The 13,401-nt window shown below is 42.1% G+C and overlaps 1 long non-coding RNA gene across 1 annotated transcript in view; it reads left to right on the top strand.

Moving 5' to 3' along the window:
• The window catches only part of LOC140739752 (uncharacterized), a 108,708-nt gene that overhangs the window by 846 nt on the left and 94,461 nt on the right, over positions 1 to 13,401 (top strand). The window contains exon 2 of the long non-coding RNA XR_012101737.1: positions 8,345 to 8,440. This is a non-coding gene — a long non-coding RNA (uncharacterized lncRNA). The remainder of the gene's footprint in view (positions 1 to 8,344; positions 8,441 to 13,401) is intronic.

Raw genomic sequence — 13,401 nt, 5'->3', positions numbered from 1 at the left:
TTGAAATGAATGCTAACATTGCGTTTGTCTTCCTCACCACCAACTCAACCTAAAAGTTAACCTTTACGGAATCTTGCAGAGTGATTCCCACATCTCTGATTTTTGAATTTTCTTCCCGTTTAGAAAATAGTCTATGCTTTTATTCCTTCTACCAAAGTGCATGACCATACACTTCACTACACTACACTACATCTGCCACTTCTTTGCCCATCCTCTCAATATGTCTAAGTCCATCTGCAGACTCTATGCTTCCTCAACACTACCTGCCCCTCCACCTATTTTTGAATCACCTGCAAACTTGACCACAAAGCCATCAGTTCCATCATCCAAATTGTTGACACATAATGTGAAAAGAACAGCCCCAAAACCTAATCCTGCAGAACACCACTAGTTATTGGCTGTCAACCAGAAAAGGCCCCACTTATTCCCAGTCTTTGCCTCCTGCCAGTCAGCTAATCTTCTATCCATGCTAGTATTTTTCCTGTAATACCATGGGCTCTTAACTTGCTAAATAGCCTTATGTGTGGCACCTTGTCAAAGGCCTTCTGAAAAACCCAGTACACAATATGTACCAATTCTCCTTTGTCTATCCCAGATGTTATTTCCTCATAAGAATTCCAACAGATTTTCAGTATTTTTCAGTATTGATTTCCCCTTAGGGAAACCATTCTGACTTTGTCCTATTTTGTCATGTGCTTCTAAGCACCCTGAATCAATATATTTGACAATCGAGTCCAACATCTTCCCTACCATTGAGGTCATACTAACTGGCCTATAATTTCCCCTCTTCTGCTTTCCTCCCTTCTTGAAAAGTGGCATGATCCAGGAACCATTCCATAATCTAGTGATTCTTAAAAGATCATTGCTAATTTCTCCACAATCTCTTCAGCTACCTCTTCCAGAACCCTGGAGTGTAGTCCATCTGGTCCAGGTGACTGATCTACCTTCAGACCTTTCAGCTTCCCAAGCACCCTCTACTTAGAAATAGCAACTACACCCACCTCTGCCCCCTGATGCTCAAATTTCTGGCATACTGCTAGTGTCTTCCACTGTGAAGACTGACTCAAAATATTTATTGTGTTCATCTGCCATTATTAACCCTCATTATTACCTCTCCAGTGTCATTTTCCAGGCACCAATATCAATTCTCGCCTCTCTTTTACTCTTTATATATCTGAAAAAAAACTTTTGGTATCCCCTTTTATATTATTAACTAGCTTTTCTCTTATGGCTTTTTAGTTACCTTCTGTCAGTTTTTAAAAGCTTCCCAATCCTCTAACTTCCCAATATTTTTGTTGTATGCTTTTTTTTGCTTTTATGCTGTTTTTGACTTCCCTCTCTTTAGAATACTTCTTTATCTTTAGGATGTATCTATCCTGCACTTTCTGAATTGTCCTCAGAAACTCCAGCCATTGCCGGTCTGCCATCATCCCTGCTAGTGTCCCTTTCCTATCAACTTTGCCTGCAATTTTGCCCTAGCATCTGCCTGTCCTTCCACACAGTCTCACTACACAATGCATCAATTTGTGTACCAACTACCCCATCCTCAGTCCTATCACTCCAGTTCCCTTCCCCTGCCAAATTAGTTCAAACCTTCCCCAACAGCTCTAGCAAACCTGCCCACAAGGATCTGGTACAGGCGTAACCCATTCTTTTTGTACAGGTCATACCTTTCCCAGAAGAAATCCCAATGATCCAGAAATCTGAAACTGTGCCTCCTGCACCACTTCCTCAGCCACTCATTCATCTGTACTATCATCCTACTCCTGCCCTGACTAGCACATGGTACTGGGGGAAATCCAGAGATCTCTACCTTGGAAGTCATGCTCTTCAGCCTTTTCCCTAATTCCCTATACTCACTGTGCAGGACCTCTTCCCCCTTTCTACTTACAGTATGTCATGGGTGCCAATGTTCATTACAACCTCTGAATGCTCACGCTTCCTCTTGAGAAGCTTCAGCAGCTGCTTTGAGACATTCTGGACCCTAGAACCTAGGAAGCAACACACCACCCTGCCAACTCTTTCACAGCCACAGAACCTCCTGTCCATCTCCCTAACTGCTGAGTCTCCTATCCCTATCTCTATCTCTATCCCTTCCCTGCTGAGCCTCAGAGCCGAACACAGTGCCACTGGCTGGCCTGCTGCACTCTGGGTGAGACCGCCTCAGTAAAGGTCTCATCAATGAGATTTTCGGCCTCATGGCTGGTCCTGAGCACATCCAGCTCCATCTCCAGTTCCTTGACCTTGTCAGTCAGCAGCTGCAGTTGGATGCGCTTCCCGCAGATGCCGTCATCAGGGAGACCGTTAGGCACCCTGAAATCCCACATCACTTAGAAGGAGAATTCCACCCCCTTAACTAAAATCCTGCCTACACTTGTTATACCTTTAACCTCTCAAGTTTAATCAGAATTAGAACCAGGCTTAGTATCGCCAGCATGTGTTGTGAAATTTGTTAAGTGAAGTAGTGTTCATGGGTTCAATGTCTATTTAGGAATCAGATGGCAAAGGGGAAGAAGCTGTTCCTGAATCACTGAGTGTGTGCCTTCAGGCTTCTGTACCTCCTGCTTGATGGTAACAATGAGAAGAGGGCATGTCCTGGGTGGTGGGTGTTCTTAATAAGGTACACCACCTTCCTGAGGTGCCGCTCCTTGAAGATGTCTTTGATACTACGGAGGCTAGTACCCAAGATGGAGCTGACTAACTTTACAACTTTCTGTAGCTTCTTTCGATCCTGTGCAGTAGTTCCCCCATACCAGACAGTGATGCAGCCTGTCAGAATGCTCTCCACAGTACATCTGTAAAAGTTTTCAAGTGTCTTAGGTGACAAACCAAATCTCCTCAAACTCAAATGGTTCTGTTTATTATCAGAGAATGTATACAGTATACAACATAAAATACTTGTCTTCGTATACATCTACGAAAAACAGAAGAACTCCAAAAGAATGAGCAGCGGAAAAATGTTAGATGCCCAAGCCTTGTCTCCCCCTGCCCCACGAAAGCAGCAAGCACTAACCTCCCCCCTCTCCCCATCACCTGTTTCAGCAAAAAGCATCAGTGCCCACCACCGATCAAGTAACAGCAAAGCACCCAAAGAGATCTGCAGTCAACACAGATCATTGTTTACCTGACAGTTCGATCTCTCTCTCTCTCTCTCTCTCTCTCTCTCTCTCTCTCTCTCTCTCTCTCTCTCTCTCTCTCTCTCTCTCTCTCCCCCCCCCCCCCCACCCCCCCCCCCACTCCCTCTCTCTGCTGTGTCGCTTGAGGATAGAGGGGCACCCTTTCAAAACAGAGATGCAGAGAAATTTCTTTAGCCAAAGGATGGTGAATTTGTGGAATTTGTTGCCACGTGGAGGCCAGGTTGTTGGGTGTATTTAAGGCAGAGATTGTTAGGTTCTTCATTGGACATGGCATCAAAGGTTACAGGGAGAAGGCCAGGAACTGGGGTTGAGGAGGAGATAGAAAAAAAGGATCAGCCATGATTAAATGGCGAAGCAGACTCAGTGGGCCAGATAGCCTAATTCTGCTCCTATGTCTTATGGTCTAATTAACCTGCTAACATGTATATCTTTAGAAGGTGGAAGGATACTCAAGGGGTCACATTGAGAACATACAAACTCTTTATAGACACCATGTTGCCCATGAATGGTTCTTCATCAATACCATAAAGTTGTACACACTTTTCTCGAGGTAGTTTATATACACAGGTTTGAATTGCTACTTTCATTATTAGAGTGGAACCCCTTGGATTCAAGATTGTTCATTGTTATTCTTCAGTACACGAGTGTATATGGGAATGAAATGATCCTATAAAACACAATATGTATGTAACTGTGGAGTGTGGATGTATACACATAAGGTTAGCTCATGTACATATACTAATTGTACTGTATATACGTAATATGGGATGTAGTGGGTTAATGGGTGGAGGTTTTGATCAGCCTGACAGCTTGGGAGAAGTGCTGTAACTGTTTTTGTGTCTAGTGGTCCTGGCATGGATGCTGCCTAGTCTCTTCCCTGATGGGAGTGGGACAAACAGTCCATTGGGGGTTCTGATCTGCAGTATTGGCAAACTGTGCTCGACCACCAATGCCAAGCCAATAGAAAAAGTTACAGTCTACATGTTAACAATACCAAATGCTCAGAGTAAAATTCTTCCATCTATCTCCTTTGTGCTTTTTTGGATATAACTGGATTGTGGCTCCAAGCTATTCAGCTGTGGTTAGTGGATGTATTTTAATATTTTTGTTGGAGTGATATTTTATTCGCATCCAAATATATGTTTGAACCACTCCAGCCCCTTAAAGACTAAATATTAGAGATCAGTTTTCTATGTCAAATGTACTTCAAAACATGCATTGAAATGCATCGTTTGCATCAAATCAGTGAACGTTGTGCTGGGGGCAGCCTGCAGGTGTGGTTATGCTTCCAACATCATCATGATATGCCCTCAGCTTAATAACCCTAACTCTGTTATGGCTTTGGAATGTGGAAGGAAACCGGAGCACCCGAGAAAACCCCACACGGTCACAGGAGGAAATATATTATTATTATATATTTAAATTATTATATGCATATTTTAATGAACCCTTGAGAATCATTAATATTTTAATTTTAACTAACCTGGAGATAAAATTGAATCTTGGCCAGCTAGTTTTCCCAGCAGACATTTTCAGATAAGATCGCAAAGGAATTGTAAGGGGAATACAAAGGGAGATGGCCACAAATTAGGACTGTCTTTTAAAGGTATTTGAACTTGTTTGACCTATCCCACCTCCCCAGGAAAATGAAATTTAACACATGGATTAACAATCAGCATTGTGTTCATGTTTTTAGACTTCCTTGGGGCAGGAGATCATGCTTCAAAATCTGTCTGTGTGGTGCTTATTTTGCCTCCAGGTGCTGATATTGACAACAAATATCAGCTAACCAGTTAAGATGACATTATTTTGCACTTTCCTAAATGAACAGCAGGTGGTTTCACAATGCTTGTTTATCTTGTTACTCCTCCAATTCGAGGGAAACACTAGCCTGATTAGCAGACTCACAGATATGCACAGCATTATTGTTGAAAACATGGACCATTATCCATGAGTCATTTTAGCTACAAAAAGAACTAGGTTACATAATTTTTAATGTACTGTAACTTAGTGTTTTGGCCTCTAGAGATGCAGTTCATTTTGTATGAACACCACTTTCTGTTTGTAAGCTGTTTTTTATGTAATTTCTTGTGTGGATTAATTTAGATTTCGTATTAAAACACACGCTGGAAAGACATTTATCTCCATCCTCGTTTACTTGCCCTTGAAGCAGCAATTTCTTTTCACAAGTAAGATCTCTTTAAAACCCCTGAAGGAAGCTTCTGCCTCAGGTGATTTTTCAAAAGGTGTTCGATTCCCTGCTTAGCTTTGTAAAAACGCACAGTGAGGGCAGTACTGTGAAAAGATAACTCATTTTCAAGGGGATTGCCCACGGACTGGTGATACGTCTGAATGCCATAGACCATAATGTCAGCTTCCGATCCGAGCAATGTCAATCGCCAAATCTGGAAGTGAGGTCTGAATGTGGTGCATCTATAGTGTCTTTGAGACGGATAAATGAGTCCACAATTAGCATAGCTGCACCACGAACTCCTGCCAGAACTGAAGCAGCAAGAATGACAGCAACTTAAGCTAAATGCAAGGTTGAGATGCAAATAGAGAAAGCTCGCATTGACATGGAGAAAGCTCATGTAGACAATGGAGAAAGCTGATACAGACATAGAGAAAAATCATATGGACATGGAGAAAGTCCATGTAGACCAGAGGTGTCAAACTCATTTTAGGTCACGGGCCGGATTGAGCAAAATGCAGCTTCATGCGGGCCGGATCAGTCGGACGCATGCGAACGCAGCTTTCGTTGCCTCCGTTTTTTCAGCCTGCTCTCATGTGTCTCAGTCTCTGCTATAACTACAAAGTGTTTCACTTTACAAATTCCGTTTCTTATGAAGAAGACTGCCGAGCAAGACTGCCGAATAAACACTAAAAACCCTGAAAACCTGGTATCTGAATAAACTCAGCATTAGCCATATCATACGCCATAGGTGCTTCGATTACTGGGGCCAGCTTTAATAGTAATTAGATATTATCTCGCGGGCCAAAGATAATTCCACCGCGGGCCGGATTTGGCCCGCGGGCCTTGAGTTTGACATATATGATGTAGACAATGGAGAAATCTCATTTAGACAATGGAGCGAGCTTATGTAGTCAATGGAGGACGCTCACATAGACATGGAGAGAGCTCATACAGACATGGAGAGAACGTGTGTAAGGCTACATTAAGTGTGCTCAAAGAAAAGCGTGAAGCTGAGGCTGCCTCAGCAGAGGTAAAAGTATATGAAGCATCAGCTGACATAAAACCAGTCACTCTGGGCACATTAGCCATTGTTGGCAGCTCATATAGGATAAGGAAAACTCTGATCTCAAACTTCAGTTATGAGGAAGGTTTTATGACTAAGCCCCGAGGAAAAGTACGGAGCTGGAGTCCGTAAGGCAGTCCTACATTGAGTTCAATGCTGACTAGCAACACTTGCGATGCCACTGATGCTAAGCTGTGTTAGCCTCTGCCGCTCCTTTGGAATCATCAGCCACATAGAGAGGGGGAGCCTACTGCATGGGCAGCAGCTTGCTCTCCATATCGTACTGCTCTGGCTTGCTTATCACGTAAACAGCTAGAATGCAATATCCATGGTTGGACCCAAACAAAAGAGGGCCCCATTGTCTCATTGATCTTGGATTATCAGAGCCATGTGTCGAAGTCAGCATTCTTTGGCACATTCAGTATTCAATGTTCTGTTTCTCCATACACTCTAAAGGCATGTTCCAGAACATTAGAAATTGCCAGAAAAAGAGCCAGTGAATTTGTCATGGTGTTAACAGGAGGAGAGGTTTGCTTACCTTTCCAAACCCTCATTGAATGTGACCATATTCCATAAGAACACAAGATATAGGAGCAGAATTAGGCCATTTGGCCCATTGAGTCTGCTCCACCATTTAATCATGGCAGATCCATTTTCCCTCTCAGCTCCAATCTCCTGCCTCTTCCCGAATCCCTTCATGCCCTGACCAATCAAGAATCTATCAACCTCTGCCTTAAGTATACATGAAGCCTCTGGCAATGGATTCCACAGATTCACTACTCTCTGGTTAAAGAAATTCCTCCTCATCTCAATTCTAAAAGGACACCCCTCTATTCTGAGGCTGTGTCCTCTGCTCTGAGACTGAGGCACTCCCACCATAGGAAACAGCCTCTTCACATCCACTCTATCAAGGTCTTTCACCATTCAAGAGGTTTCAATGAAGTCACCCCTCATTCCTCTGAATTCCAGTGAATACAGGCCCAGAGCCATCAAACACTCTTCATGACAAGCCATTTAATCCTGGAATAATTTAAGTGAACCTCCTTTGAACCCCCTCCAGTTTCAGCACATCCTTTCTAAGGTGCCCCAAACTGCTCACAATACTGCAAGAGAGGCCTCACCAGTGGTTTATAAAGTCTCAACATTACATCCTTGCTTTTATATTCCATCCTCTTGTCTTCTTCACTACTGACTCAAACTGCAAATTAACCTTTAGGGAATCCTGCACAAGCACTCCCAAGTCCCTTTCCACCTCAGATTTCTCAGGTTTTTGTATTTTCTCTCCATTTAGAAAACTTCTTCATTTCTTCTAACAAAGTGCAGGATGATACAGTTCCTGACACTGCATTCCACCTGCCACTTCTTTGTCCATTCTCCTAATCTGTCTATGTCCTTCTGTAACCTCTCTACTTCCACAAAACTACCTGCCCCTCCATCTGTCTTCATATCATCCGCAACCTTTGCAACAAAGCCATCAATTCCATCATCCAAATCATTGGCATATAACATGAAAAGTATCAGTCCCAATACAGACCCCATGGAACACCACTAGTCACCGGAAGCCAACAGAAAAGGCTCCATTTATTCCCATTCTCTGCTTCTTGCCAATCAGCCACTGCTTTATCCATGCTGGAATCTTCCCCATAATACCATGGGCTTGTAGCTTGTTAAGCAGCCTCATGTGTGGCATCTTGTCAAAGGCCTTTTGATAATCTAAGTACTCAACATTAATTGATTCTCCTTTGTCTATCCTGCTTGTTATTTCTTCAAAAAGTTCCAACAAATTTGTCAGGAAAGATTTTCCCTTGTAGAAACCATGCTGACTAATGCCTATTTTATCATTTGTCTCCCAGTACCCCAAAAGCACATCCTTAACAATTGAGTCCAACATCTTCCCAACCACTGAGGTCAGACTAACTGGCCTATAATTCCCTTTCTTTTGCCTTTCAGGGATGAAATCCTAATTTCTGGAGCTGATTCCCCCCACTTGACTCTTCTGTTGAGAATCTCCTATTGCTTGACAGAGACACCATCTGTGCACATAAGGTATGTGAATGTCGTAATGGTCGGCACAATGCACCTTTTACCCAATGACTATACTGTACCTGGATTGAGTCATAGTGGGTGAAGTCTGCCTTTTATAATAGACTTACAGCATTTACAAGATTTTGGGTCTTTTTTAGGTAACTTGAAGCACATGGTGGAAAGCCATCTATCTCTACCTTTAATTTATTCGCCCTTGAAGCAGCAATATGTTTTCACCAGCTTGCATCTTGGGTGATTTTTGAGGTGTCTAACTCACTGCTGTGTATTGAATATACACTCTGCGAGGGCAGTAGACTTGGATACTAAAGCCCCATCAAACATATAATTATAAAATCAAAATGTTGTAAATGCTGGAAGTAAAAATAAGAACAAAAATATTGCTGGAAATATTCAGCATCTCAAGTTACAAGTAAATTTATCATGAAAGTACATATATACCACCATATATAACCCTGAAATTTATTTTCTTGCAGTGAATCACAGTAAGTACTAGAAACACAACAGAATCAATGAAAGACCACACCCTACAGGACGGACAAACCACTAATGTGTGAAAAAAACAGCAAACTGTACAAATACAAAAAGAAAAAGATGAAATAATAATAATGATGATAAGAAAAACAGAAATGATAAATTTTAGAAAACACTATATACACTTTAACACTAGCTGGGAGAGAAAGAGGAAGAGCAGATATAAAAAAATTTACACAACAGTCAGATAAAACCTCAAAGGATATCTTTTCATCAAGGAAAACAGGATTCAGCACTCCATGAGAGCATATGAAATTCTGATAAGAAGTACACACCACTAAACTTAAATGAGAGCACAACCCAGAAAAGGAAGACATTATCACTACAGAAGGAAGGACATGGCCCTGCATGGAAGGTGACCCTATGATCTGAGCAGAATAGGTGTCAACAAAGAAGTGTCAAATGCCTGGATCTGAGTTGGAGACCTCCTCCCAGAAACAGAGGGGCTCATTATGGCAATATAGGACCAGGTGCTTAGCACAAAAAATGATCAAAAATTCATAATAAAAGAGCAAGAAATTTAAGATGATAAATGCGGAAAATGCCAAGAGAAACCAGAAACAATCCAAACACGTTACAGGACCCTGCAGGAGTTTAATTCGATCTGATTACTTACACAGACACAATCAAGTGGCAAACATTATTCACTAAAACTCTGCTTTAAAATACAAGCTCATAAAAGACACCATACCTTGATCCATTAGTACAGACAGGACAATCCATCATAACCATCTGCATATACAGTAATATTACAGGATGAACAAGTAAGAACTGACTTAATAGATAGAGCCATTCCGAGCTCACACAACATACTGAAATCAATAAGTGAAAAACACCAGAAATATGCTGAATTAAAAGAGGAAATTGAAAGACTTTGGAACATGAACAAGGCATTCATGAGTAATATCCCAATAATAATGTCTACAACTGGTATCATCCCAAAATCTCCCAAAATCATTAAACAATTAAGTGACATAGCAATATTTATTTAAGTCTCCAGAAAGCTATAATACTAAACACCACTGGAATAGTCTGAAAATTCCTAGCTATTGAGAATTGATTGTGCTTGGCTATGCCTGTATCTCAGGTTTTACTAGTTTGAGCTGAGAAACAAAAATTACAACAACAATAATATTAAGTTAACAATGAATATCGAAAACATAAGATGAAGCGGCCTTGAAAATGAGTCCATGGTTGTGTGGACAGTTCACTGAAGATGAGTGAAGTTACCCCCCTCCCCTCTGGTTCAAGAGCTGGTTGAGGGGTAATAACAGTTGTTGGACCTGGTAGTGTGGCTCCTGAAGCTCCTGTACCTTCTTCCGGCTGACAGCGATAAGAGAGCCTGGCCTGGATCCTGCATGGTGGGGCTCTTTGATGATGGATGCTGCTTTCCTGTAGCGCTCTATGTAGGTGTGCTCAGTAGTTGGGAGGACTTTACTCGTGATGGTCTGGGCTGTATCCATTACTTTTTGTAGGTATCAGTGTTTCCATGCCAGGCTGTGATGCAACCAGTACTGTTTACTACACAGCTATAGAAGTTTGTAAAAGCTACAGATGACATGCTAGAGATGACATAAGAAAGTAGAGGCACTGCTGTGCTTTCTTCATAATAGCACTTACGTACTGGACCCAGGACAGATCTTCTGAAATGATAACTCTGTTGAATGTTGCTGCCCTCTCCACCTCTGATCCCCTGATGACCGCTGGCTCATGGTTTCCTCCTCCTGAGGTCAATCATCTCCTTGGTCTTGCAGACATTGAGTGAGAGATTGTTGTTGTGACACCGCTCAGCCAGATTTTTAGTCTCCTTCCTATATGCTGATATGTCATTGCCTTTGATTCAGCTAATGACACTGGTGTTGTCAGCAAACTTAAATACAGCATTGGAGCTATGTTTAAGCTTCCCAGTCATAAGCATAAAGTGAGTAGAGCAGGGGGCTAAGCACACAGCCTTTGCTGATGGAGTTTGTGGAGGAGGTATTGTTCCCAGTCCAATCTGACTGGAGGAAATCTGACAAGTGAGGAAATCGAGGATCCAATCGCACAAGGAAATACTGAGGCCTAGGACTTGAAGCTTAGTTCTGAGGGGATGATAGTATTGAATGCTGAGCTGTAAACAATAAAGAACATCCTGATGTATGCATCTTCATTATCCAGATATTCCAGGGTTGAGTGAAGATCTGTTGACCTGTTTTAATGGTAGGCAAGTTGTAACAGATCCAAGTTGTTTCTCAGGTGGGAGTTGATATGTTTCATCACCAACCCCTCAAAGAACTTTATCACACTGGATGTAAGTGCTACTGGATGATAGTCATTTAGGCAGTTCTCCATGTACTTCTTGGACACTGGTACAATTGAAGCTTGCTTGAAGCAAGTGGGTACCTAGACTGTTGAACTGAGAGGCAAATGATATCCATGAACACTCCAGCCAGTTGATCAGCACAGGACTTTAGTATTTGGCCAGGAACTCTGTCTGGGCCAGATCCTCTCCATGGGTTCACCCTCTTGAAGGATGCTCTCACATCAGCCTCAGAAACTGAAATCACAGAGTCATTGGAGGCTGTGGGAGCTTGTGAAGGTGCCTCCATATTTTGACAGTCAAAATGAGCATAAAATGCATTGAACTCATCCAGGAGTGAAGCCTCGTTGTCACCTAAGTCACTTGGTCTCAGTTTGTAGGAGGTGGTAGCATTCAAGTCCTGCCACAGGTGTCGAACATCCTTCAGTCATTCTAGTTTTTTCCAGAATTGCCGCTTCGCATGTGAGATGGCTTTCCGGAGATTGCATCTTGACCTCTTGTATTTAAACTGGTTGCCAGACCTGATTGCCACTTATGTACCCGTCAGCAGGTTGCAGGGCTTCTGGTCAGAGAAGATTCTAAATGATTCTGTAGGTGGGGGGTGGGGGGGGGGGGAGAGACATTTGTTTACGACTGTTTTTATAAAGTCTGTGATAACGGCGTGTATTCATTCAGTTCCTCTGGTGAGTCTGTGGCGGGAGAAAGGTTATCAGTCTGTCTCACTTTACAAATTTTTCCTGACTATTTACAGCATATACTGATTTTACATCTACATATTAAATATGGCAAACCATGTTTTTTTAAAAGAATTTTACAGACAGTATTGTGACAATCTATAGTCATGAATTAGTTTATCCTGAAAATATGGGAATTGCCTATGAAAGGTCAATGGCTGGGAGGCATTGTTAAGCAACTGATAAATATGTCCTCATTATATTACCTATAATTGTGATGACCTACTCCAGTTAAGACTATGTCTAGGCTGTGCCTTACTTGAGACTATGAGACAGCAAAGGCTCTCTGAATCATTAGTGATCTCTATGTCCCTTCTAACTAAACTTTCAACGGAAACTGAGCAAGAAGACAAAAGGAGGGAGTGTGGAAGAATATGAACAACATGGTTGCAAAAGGGTTAATAATTAACTGCACGTCCTTCCAAGGGCACCATTAAATCTATTAAGTACCTATAACTGAAGTTCAAAGTAATTTTATTATCAAAGTACATATATGTCACCATATACAATCCAGAGATACATTTTCTTGAGAGCATACTCAATAAATCCAATAACCATAATAGAACCAATGAAAGACCGCACTTACAGGGCGGACAACCAGTGTGCAAAGGACAACAAACTGTGCAAGTACAAAAAAAAGGAGAAAAGGAAATAGTAATGAAATCCCTGCTGGTTTCCTTGGCTGCGTGAGTTTAGGGAATACACACTCCAGTCCCGCCAAACCCGCGAGATTGAGACAGTTCTCCCCGCCTCCCCAACCACAGTTTGTGTGGATGCTGTGTAATTTACTACCCTGTTACAGCTCAGTACCAAGAAATAGCAGACAGCACACTGCATATGATTAGAGGAATTATATTTATGAATCTTAACCAAAGGGTTAGTAAAGAAAGGAAAAAAATGAAAAGGGCCCATAATGATTAAATAGTCAAATGTGCACAAGCTGGAGCTCAGCTCTTCCAAAAGTCGTATTCGCCGATCCTCATTTGACTGTGGCACCTTCTCCATTGAATCATGGTCCACCACCAGGTCGCATTCTACAACTGGTTCTCTCCACTGTCTTCCCTCTTAATTTCCCACTGAACAAAGGATCCAGCTCACATTCCAAAGCACCCGTTATCTCTAAATATAGCCCAAACACTGCTTCTACAAGAAAGACCATTATGTTAGCAGTGAAACCTTTCCCAGGGTGTTACAATAATAATAAATAAATAAGCAATAGATATCAAGGCCATAGTTGTGGGAATAGTTCAGTGATGGGCCATGTGAAGTTGAGTGAGGTTATCCCCTTTGCTTCAGGTGCCTGATGGTAATAACTCCCCGAACCTGGTGGTGTGAGTTCTGAGGCTCCTGTACCTTCTTTCTGATAGCAGCAGTGAGAAGAGAGCATGATCTCGGGG

Source organism: Hemitrygon akajei, chromosome 2, assembly GCF_048418815.1.
Source record: "Hemitrygon akajei chromosome 2, sHemAka1.3, whole genome shotgun sequence".
Lineage (NCBI taxonomy): Eukaryota > Metazoa > Chordata > Chondrichthyes > Myliobatiformes > Dasyatidae > Hemitrygon > Hemitrygon akajei.
The sequence above is the reverse complement of the archived record's forward strand: the minus strand, read 5'-3'. Positions and strand labels throughout refer to the sequence as shown.